A 10,556-nucleotide genomic window follows, 5' to 3' on the forward strand; every position below is an offset into this window, starting at 1 on the left:
TCCTGTGGCTAGGTGTCAAGGACAGGTTGCTGACTAATTCGGATAGACATAGACGGCATTTGGCGGATTCTGGAGCTTGCAGTAGATGCAGGGGCCAGGTTGAATCTTTGTGCCATGCCCTTAGGGACTGCCCTAAGAGTAAGGAGGTTTGGCAGAAAGTTCTTCCGCACCACATTCTCCCCTCCTTCTTTGCCCACTCTGAGAATGACTGGTTCTCTAATGGGGTTAATGGTAGGTTACTGGCTGACATGGAGCAGGGAGACATTTTATTTGCTATTATCTGCCACCACCTCTGGAAATGGAGGAACGAGGAGATCTTTGGTGGGAAGACTGTTTTTATTCAGAACTTACCCGAGTTCTTCTCAAAAAAGCCCCTTACCATTTCTGGGAGCTTCAAAGGGGACCCCTTTGCCAACTCTACCCAGAATAAAGAGGTTCACTCGTTGGTTGGTGTAGGCCGAAGGATGGGACGGTGAAGTTGAACACGGATGGCCCCTGCCTCAACAATGGAAGAGTCGTGGCTGGAGGTGTGCTCAGAGACGCCGGAGGTGCCTGGTTGTCTGGGTTCACCCATAACCTGGGTTTGGGCTCATCTTTTTCAGCGGAGCTTTGGGGTATTCTTTCTGGAGTCAAGCTTGCCAGAGATTTGGGTTTTAAAAGGCTTGCTGTGGAGTCTGACAATAAGGAGGCAATTAGTATGATCTCTAATAATCATGCTATTTGTCTTAGTAACTAGAACCTTATCAAAGCTATAAGAAGTCTTGGCTCCTCCTTTGAGTCCTTAGAGTTCAGCCACATCTACAGAGAACAAAATCGGATTGCGGATCGCTTGGCGGCGGCTGGGCATGAGGGGACGTTAGGTGTTACCACCCTATCTGATCCTCCTATCTATCTTTCTTCTCTCCTTTTAGAGGATAGAGTTGGGGTTAGCTTTCCTAGACTGATCCCAGGCTAGTTTTTTGTTTCGTTTTTGTTTTTTCTTTTCCTGTTTCTACCCAAAAAAAAAAGATTAAATTTGAAATAGAAAATAAGTTTTTTTATATAAATAAGTAGGGGCAATTTGGTTATTAAAAAAAAGTAGGGGCAATTTGGACTTTCATCTACAAAAACACATGGAAGGACTAAAGAGTTGATTAAAATAAAACTTAAGGACCTTATAATAATATAATGGATCTACTAGTATGTTAAGTAAAAACATAAGGACTTTATAATTATTTACCCAATAATTTATTGGTATCTCCATATGTACATATTAAATCAAATCCTTGATTATCCGAATCCAGTTAATCATGTTTTCTCAGAAGCATTTTGGAAAGCTGGAATATTCCCAAACCATCCGAGAATCTGCTTAATGTTGTCAAAGAAGTTTCCTGGGCATTTTAACAAATTGCAGCTAGAACGAGTAAGAATTGACCTTATCTTTTTACAGATGCACATTTTTCTTTCCTATGGTGCCTTTGTGTGAAAATAGATGAATTCTATAACTTTGGAACTGGAAGGATCATGCAGGTTGACAATGTTGCTTTAGATGCTCTGAACGATAGTGCAGAATTTCATTTGCAGAGTTAAGAGCCATGGGTCCAGGTATGGAGGTATTTGTTTTAGCTTGTCAATTTCATGTTTGTTCTTCATACATGAGTATTTGTATTGCTTATTATAGTTATTTTTTGGCTAAACATGTTTATCTGTGCATGAAAACATTTTGCCTTTCTAAGAACTTTCTTAGCATGTATATTGTGCATTGCATAATTCTTCTACACGTGTGTTTGGATTAGTTGATAATTGATTCCTAGCAGACACCTTTATTTTAGAGCTCATATATGTGGACTGAGAAGTAGACCCGGCAAAGCGACACACGACACGATGACACGACACGAACACGATATGCTTTTTTAGTGCTAGTGTTTAGGGTTTTATGACACGACACGAAAGTTGACACGACACGAAATGACACGTTAATTTTCGTGTCGTTTTCGTGTCAACCCGAAAATACGAAACTGACCCAAAATTTAATTAAAGAAATTAAAAAAATTAAAAATTATAATAAACTAGGTTAAAAATAGACATGACTTTTCTTATTTACTAGAGTATAAATATAAAGAGTATAAAAAAGCAGGTCGGGTCGTGTCGTGTTAGCATGTTAGGTCATGTTAGCAGGTCAGGTCGTGTCAATTTAATTGGTTGTGTAAAAAATTCGTGTCGTGTCGTGTTTACCGTGTCAAGAGCAGATCGTGTTCGTGTTCTGATTTTGTGACATGAAAAGTTTTCATGTCGTGTTCGTGTTACAGGTTTTGACACGAACCCGAAACCTGACACGACACGAACACGACATGAACACGGAAATTGCCAGGTCTACTGAGAAGCTAGGGCTGTAAACCAACCGCTTAGCTGAGCATTTAGTTCCAGAAGCTTGGATTATTACCAAATATAGAGAGAATGAGCTTAACTTAATATCAAATTTGAGTTTGGTTTGCCATTTCAGCTCTCAGCATCCTTAACGAGCTTGTCTCATCAACACTTTTTTGGCCCGGGTTCCGTAAACTAGGAAATATCAGTTCAATGTAACAATGATTTATCATTTCTAAGTTTATATAGAAATTATGTTTATCTGTTGCAAATGTTTCTGTCTAAGATGAGAGAACTCCTTTTTATTCTGTTTCAATTGTGTTATAGGCCTCATGTTCTACTTGTTTGTTTTGAAGCTTGTCAGAAGAGGTAACCAAAACAATGTCATCAACATACAGGAGGATATAAGTTGTGTCTGTGCCATGTTGATAGACAAAGAGTGAGTGATCTGAGATACTGTTTATGAAGCCCATTGAAATTACAAATGTGGCAAAGCGTTGATACCAGGCCCGCGAAGCTTGCTTGAGTCCATAAAGTGATTTTTGGAGGAGGCAGACATGATCAGGATGCTTCGAATCTCGAAACCCTAGCGGCTGATGCATGTAAAGTGTTTCATTAAGGTTGTCATGTAAGAATGCATTTTTGACGTCTAATTGGCGAACGTTCCAATTCCAAGAAACAGCAATACTCAAAACAGCTCGTATGGTTGTCGGCTTGACCACAGGGCTAAAAGTTTCACCACAGTCTACTCCAGCCAATTATCCTGATCCATTTCCCACTAGCCGTGCTTTGTACCGTTCAAATGAGCCATCAGACTTGGTTTTGTGCCTGAAAATCCACCAACTACGAATAACATTAGCATTTTTTGGACGGGGTACGAGTACCCATGTCTTATTTTCAATAAGAGCCTCAAACTCATCAGTCATGGCTTGTATCCAATTTGGGTCATGCAATGTAAGAGCTGGTGTTTTGGGAATTGGAGAAATGGCAGGTGACACAGAAGTTGATAAATTAAGCATACGGCGTGGTTTGTGTATGCCGTGTTGTGCGCGTGTTACCATATTATGAGTATTTGGATTGGGAATGATGGGGTTGGAGGACTCGCCATCACTTGCTGCGCGAGTGGGAGAGGATGAATTAGGAATGCTGGATGGGGATAATTGTGGAGATGTGGTGGAGGCGAGAGCAGGAGATACTAAATTGGACATGGAACTGACCGACGGACAGGACGAATTGATGGAGGACTGATGTTTCGACGTGGACGAGGGAGGGGACGAGACCGGACTGGTCGACGCAGACGAAGGAGGAGATGAGACAGGGAGGTGCGACTCAGACGGATGGGGAGATGGTGCAGGCGAGGAGGACACCGGGTAGGGAATTAGGGACAGGACGGGTGTGGACGACCGGGACAATAGGTGGATGGGTGACGCTGGGGACAGCAGGAGGCCGTCGGTTTCGGTCGAGGCTTTAGGCGCCTGAGGTGCATTTTCTGGTTTCGGAAAAAAAATGGAAAGCTCGTTTCATCGAACACGACATGACGAGATACAATAATCTTATTTTTAGATAAATCGAGACATTTGTAGCCTCTATGATTTGCTGGATAACCAAGAAATACGCAGGGGTAGGAGCGAGCCTCTAATTTGTGATGAGATTGAGTAGGAATGAGAGGCAAGCACAAACAGCCAAATGTTCTTAAGTGTGAGTATGAAGGGTCCCTTTGATATAGTATTTTGGTGGGAGAATGGTAACCCAAGATTCGGTGAGGGTAGATATTAAGCAGATAAGTGGCGATTTCTAGACCATGGTGCCATGAATGAAACGGAACAGAAGCATGATTCATTAAAGTGTGAATTACATTATTTATGGTTCTAATTGTGCGTTCTGATTTCCCATTTTGAGGTGAAGTATAGGGACATGAGAAACGAAATTGGATTCCATTATTTTGACAGAACTGACGAAATGAATTATTGTTGAATTCACCCCCATTATCGCACTGAAAGGCTTTAATGTCAAGCTCAAATTGTGTGCGGACAAATGACCGAAAATGAAGAAATATGGAAAATACTTGTGATTTTTGAGCTAAAGGAAAAGTCCATAGAAAATTAGTGTAATTATCTAGGAATATCACATAGTAGCGGTGACCACTAGAGCTTAAAACAGGAGATGTCCAGATATCACTGTGAATTAAATCAAAGGGCATACAAGTAGAATTATACAAGGACTGAAATGGTAATTTAACATATTTTTCATTAACACAAGAAGAGCAAACAGAAATATTCTTGATCCTATTACAAGAAATCAAATTTTTATTCATCAGGGTGTGCAAAATTGGCGGTCCAGGATGTCCCAAACGATTGTGCCAAATATCAGAAGTTAAAGCAGGAAAAGCTGAATGAAAAGACGATAAGGTGGAGGAGGTAAACATGACTGGATAGAGGTCCCCGGTACTATTACATCTTATGATAAAAGTCCCCGTCTGTAAATCCTTCACAGAAAAACCTAATGGATCAAATTCCACAGAAACTTGGTTATCAACAGTAAATTGACGGACTGAAATAAGGTTCTTAATGAGTTTTGGTGCATGCAAAACATTGTTCAACTTCAATGGATGAGATTTGGTGTTTAAGGATGCATTACCAGAACCACAAATAGGAATATAATGACCATTACCGACAATAATTTTATCATTGAGGCTCAAATCAAAATAAGAAGTGAGCGTACCTTTGTGAGCCGTCATGTGAGACGTGGCTCCTATGTCCATGTGCCACTGATCAGGAGGTGGTGTGATTGATATAGTATTCATAGCAGCGGCAAAATCAGTTGGAGCATAAGCCGGATTGGCTACATTAAGATGTGCTTGGTGCATATTAGGCTGAGGACTAAGTATCCCTGGTTGAGATGGATTGCCGGAGGGCATTGGGTTAGCCCATATATTTGTAGGGTACGAGCATGGCGGGGTGGCCTATGGTTGTTGTAGTGGCCAGGGAGAATAGGGAGCCCATGGCTGACTGTATGGGTACCGCGGGTAAGAGCCGACGGAATGGGATTGGTGTCGTCCGCCATGTCTGCCGCGGCTGTACCGTCCTCCGTTTCTGCTGCTGCGCGAATAGTAGGGTGCACGGTGGTGCGGCTTCCGTGCAGAAGAGTAGGAAGATACCGGTGTGGCTGTGGTGGTGGCAACCAGTGCGACAGAATCCGTAGGGGTGACAGATTTTTGGGCACGGGCTGTTTCTTCAAGAATCAGCATTGAACGGGCCTTGGGAAATGTCGGAAGAGGGTCTCTGTGTCGGATATATGTTCTAACAGTATTATAAGCTTCGATCAGTCTATAAATAAGTTGCAGAACCATCTAATCATTAGTGACAGGGCTGTCTATGTTGGATAATTGATCAAAACTAGATTTGATGTGTTGACAGTAAGATGAGATGTGAGAGAAGTCATCTAATTTGATTTTGTAGAACTCTTGCTGAAGGAACATGGCACGGGAATGTTTATTGTCAGAGAAGATATCATGTAGACGGGTCCAGGCTCTAGCGGCAGTGGAATCAGGTTCTATGATAGTGTGAAGCAAGTCAAGTGAGATAGTGCTATATATCCATTGTAGGACAACAGCGTCAATCCGAGACCAGAGATCAGGGTATGTGGTTATCATAGGGTCGACGGAAGCAGGAGAGATAATGTGGTCAAGGACCTGAAAAGCTTTGGCATGAAGCTTGAACATGGCAGCCCAGGTTGGGTAAGGTCCTTTTTCATTGTCTAGGGTAATTTTGATGAAGGTGGATATACTGGATACTGTGAGGGATGGGTGAGTGTTGTTTAATTTTTTTGGATTTGTGTTCAGGGTCTCGAAATTATGGGTTTGAGGATTTTCATTGTTTGAGCTTGCGGAAGTGTTTGTCATGATTTGCAGTGGGGAAGAGAGGTGAGGGAAGGCGAGTCACGGGACAGGGGATGAAATCGGCGACGACGGCCGAAGAGGAGGTGGGGTGATCGGCAACGGCGGTCGAGAGGTGGATGAGTTTTAGGGTTTCAGTTTTGGGAAGATAGAGAGGAAGGAGAGAAGTAGGTTAGGGTTTGGTCTCTGATACCATGTAACAATGTGAATAGCTCAGTGATTGTTATTCATGTGTAAAACCAATATATACAGAGTATGTGATTACATTGTAGTGAAATACTCATTCTATATTCTAGGTTATAACTAAAGAGTTTAGTTGTGTGTTGAATATATAGATAAGTGCAAATAATATACTCTAATAGTTTTAAGCCTTAGGAATGCTTGGATATGGTGGTTTTGATTATAGTAGTGACCGTTTCTTTTCGGGACTTGATGTCTTTGCTGTTATCTTCAAATAAATTGCAGTTTATCATGTTAAAACCTTGAATTTTCTTTCTTTCTTTCTTTCTTTCTGTCATTTCATTTTCTTGCTAGAAATTTCAAGCCTTTTGGTTTCTTTTGTAGATGAGGTTCTGTCATGCATCACAATACTATTACTGAAATAGGGCAATGATTATACTGGCATTGCTTTTTTTACAAAGGAATTACTTGTTTTTCTTACTCATGCTTAGTGTTCTGCTGAGAAGACGTTTTGAATGCTAGATTTTCATGAAATTCGTGCATGATATTGTTAATGCCTACTTTCATGGAGTTCATTCAGCAGCAGTGATTAGTGGTGATAAGCCTTTATTTGTACCTTAGTTGAATGAATCTGTTTTGTCAATGCACAAGTATCACCTCTCAGAAAAGTTTTGTCAAACATAAATTATTTAACTAAGCCTTACATTATTCCGAACAGATGAAGCATGATGGAGAAACATTTTGATTAGAAAGCAAGTTAATACTGAGTTCTACTCAGTGCTGATAGCGATAGGGTAAGGAAGAACCTTTAATGTTCTTCAGAAAAGAAGAATAGAAAGGAACATTTCTTACTGCTATGTGGCCAAATAGGCCTACTTCAAATTCAAATCGATTATGAATTCGCAAGTATTAATCTTAATTCATGTTCATTATCGGTACACTATGATTTGCAAAGCTATTCTTCTGTAAATAACATATATAAACTTCAAATAATGTAGTACCTTTATCACCTTTCATGTTGGGAAGATAGCTATCATGGTTTGAATTTAGGGTATCTTGTAAGGAAGGTACAAAGTTCATTACCCATTGTTCAGAAGCAACATAAGTGAACTATTATTTATTTATGATAAGAACCAGGGAATATTGCTTGCTTTCTGATTATTGTGAAAACGTGAACCAATATAGTTATGTCTAGTAAGTAATAGCCTTTTTTTATGTGTATCAGTTGCTTATTGACTTGATGGCATTTCGAGAACAAGCTTTGCGTCTTATATTGGATCTAAGTAGCACAGTCATTACCTTGCTGGTGAGTCTCAAAACTGCTTTCTCCATTGTCATGCAACATATAATTAATCATTCAACAATGCCACACAAGTTCATCAAAACCAAGTGCGGTTTTGGGTATGTTTGTTAAGAGGGATTGGAGGGAGGAAGTGGAGGAAGTGGAGGGTAGTGGGACACAAAATATCAAGGCATGTATTAGACATATTTATGACTGGAGACATGCTTGATATTTGTGCCCCACCCCACCCCCTCCACTCCCCTCCCTTTCCCTCCTCCAATCCCCCTTACCAAGCACTACCTAAAAGTTTGATTACTCTCTTAAACAATTACTAATGGACATGGAACTATGAAGATGTTTACTTGTATGTCCTTCCTCGCACGCTGAACCTTTTTGTTTCATTTTGTTGTTTCTACTGTGGAGTGAAAAAATATAATGCTTGTGAAATTTGCAGCCCCATCAGAACTCACTTATACTACATGCATTTATGGATCTATTTTGTTCCTTCGTGTGTGTTAACCTTTTATCTGAGAAGGCAAGTCACATTTCTGTTTCATTATCTTTGGTTGTTTTTTCTTCTGTATAATTTCTTCCTTGATCCTTTATTTGAGAACTTCTGTAGACTTTGATACTGGAATTTCAAAGCTGTCATGCAGATGCTAAGGAAAATGATGCTACAGATGTATAATCTTCTGCATGCAATGACAAGAAATGACAGAGACTATGATTTCTATCATCGGTATGGATAACTTTTGATTAATGGGGTTATCTTTGTTTGTTCTCCCAGAAGAAATATTTTTAATGAAATGCCATGTTCCTTTTCATATCATCATTAATTCCTGGTTGCAACCTTTGCTCATTTTCATGTGACTGATTAAGCGCGAAAAGCTTATAATTCAAAATATTTTCATTATATATCAAGCCCTTTACCTTTTCAATTTGCAAACAATGATGTTATTAACATTGTGAAATCTGATTTCAGTCTTGAGCTATTTCTCTTGATGGAATATATGTATTAATACATTCATTTGCTGCTTATGTTAGAAAGGATATAACTCTGCTTAGTGAAGTACGTGTTTTGAGTTTGAATCAACCACTTGAATTGCTTTCTTTGCAAATTCATTGTAAATGTGTTCTTATACTGGTCAAGTTCTAGCGTTATGCCATTTATTTATTGTTAGCTGACCGGATTCTGTATATTAAGAACCATTAGAAGTGTATTTGGATAAAGTTACTATACTTCCAGCTTTTTATTTTGTATAATGATAGATTGCGTTTTATAGATGTGATGTTAAAAGCTTTAACGTTGTTGCTTAACAATAAGTCCTTGAATGAGACATATTATTTATCTTAAAAGAAACTGTTAGCATTCTTGTGCTCCTGTTTTTAGGTCAATAAGCTTCTCCATATCCAGTTTCTGGAAATTACTCTGATTTCTGATTCAAAAGCGAGCAAATTCTCAATGTACACATGAATAATTTTCCTTGTTAAAGTTTTGAGGAAAAGCATGGATTTGATAACTGCTGTACTATTTTATTAGCATTCAAACTAGTTTTTGCCAAAGCAAATAATTTGTGTGAGGTTTGAAAACCTGTCATGCATGCATGAGTTTACCCCAAGTAAGTTGTTCAAACATGGTATTTTCAGCCTTTAGGTTAAAAAGATTTGGTGTTGTTCATCTTTCTTGACCAGTTCAACTTAAAGGAAGGTGAACGTTTCTGTTTGTTTGTTAAGAAGCATCAGAATTTTATTTCTCATTTGATGGCTTATTTAGGCTTCAGGAAGGAAACTAATAGTAACATAATGCTGAATGAACAAGTTCTTAATTTGGAACTGAATGAATATTTCAATGTAATTACAAGAGATGGCCTGCAAAAATGAGAAGGGAAGATGTGTATGTGTGTGTTTGTGTATTGCATTCATGATAATATATAGAGAGAGCACTCAGTGACCGTTTTCTTGTAATAAAGGGAAGGATGATTAATTCGTATAACTAGGAACTAGATCAGTTCTAACCATTCACATTCTAATAAGCTGGATAATGGATGAATACTTCCCAGTGAATTGAAATTTCAACAATCTTTTTTAATGTTACAATTTGTAATCCGGAATTCCCAAAATCTTTTCTTCTCCTTGTGTAGACAACTCAACAAAATACAAAACCCCTTTTTTGCTTTGATTCATGTTAAATATCTCCTACTTGTTGATTACATGCATTAGGAGACCTTTTGTCTGAAAAAGTGGAAAGAAGAATTGATTATCCTTATTAAAATCTTTCATGGGAAAAAAAGGTTAGAGAATATGGACCTGTATGTGTGGTACTTATCTACTTGAGTGTTAGTATAATAATGGGATTTGTTAAACCTTTGCAGTGAAGTGCATGAACAGGCGCTTTTATCATGTGATGCCATTCACCATGAGAGGATGATATTGTCAAAGCAAGAAATTGGAAGAATGGTGCTATTTTTCACTGATCAGCCCAGTTTGTTGGCTCAAAACATCCAAGTAATGCTATATATAGGCATTTCTAAGACCTCTTTGTATACAGTGGTTGCTCTTCATTTATAATTACTTAATATTGCATTGAAATAAGGTTTCAGAAATTTAGATATTATTTTTGCATTTTTTAGATAAGTTTTATTAATTATGTAGCCAACTAGATAACAACACGTTAAATTCTTTTGTTCAATTTAGGTGGGGATTGTTATTCAGATGTGGGCTTAAAATCCTTGAACAATATGGAAAAGCGTGGAAGCCTTCTAAGTCTTTTGTGCATTTAGAGGAAATCAAATATAATCTTGAAGGAGCAACATATTCCATTAATGCTATTTCTGGACACAACTCTATTTGTAT

At 38.7% G+C, this 10,556-nt stretch overlaps 1 pseudogene; it reads left to right on the plus strand.

Moving 5' to 3' along the window:
* The first annotated feature begins 1,243 nt into the window (after nt 1-1,243).
* LOC136207416 (protein NAP1-like) lies at nt 1,244-8,391 on the plus strand (annotated as a pseudogene).
* Nucleotides 8,392-10,556: the final 2,165 nt, after the last annotated feature.

Source organism: Euphorbia lathyris, chromosome 9 (assembly GCF_963576675.1).
Source record: "Euphorbia lathyris chromosome 9, ddEupLath1.1, whole genome shotgun sequence".
Classification (NCBI taxonomy): domain Eukaryota; kingdom Viridiplantae; phylum Streptophyta; class Magnoliopsida; order Malpighiales; family Euphorbiaceae; genus Euphorbia; species Euphorbia lathyris.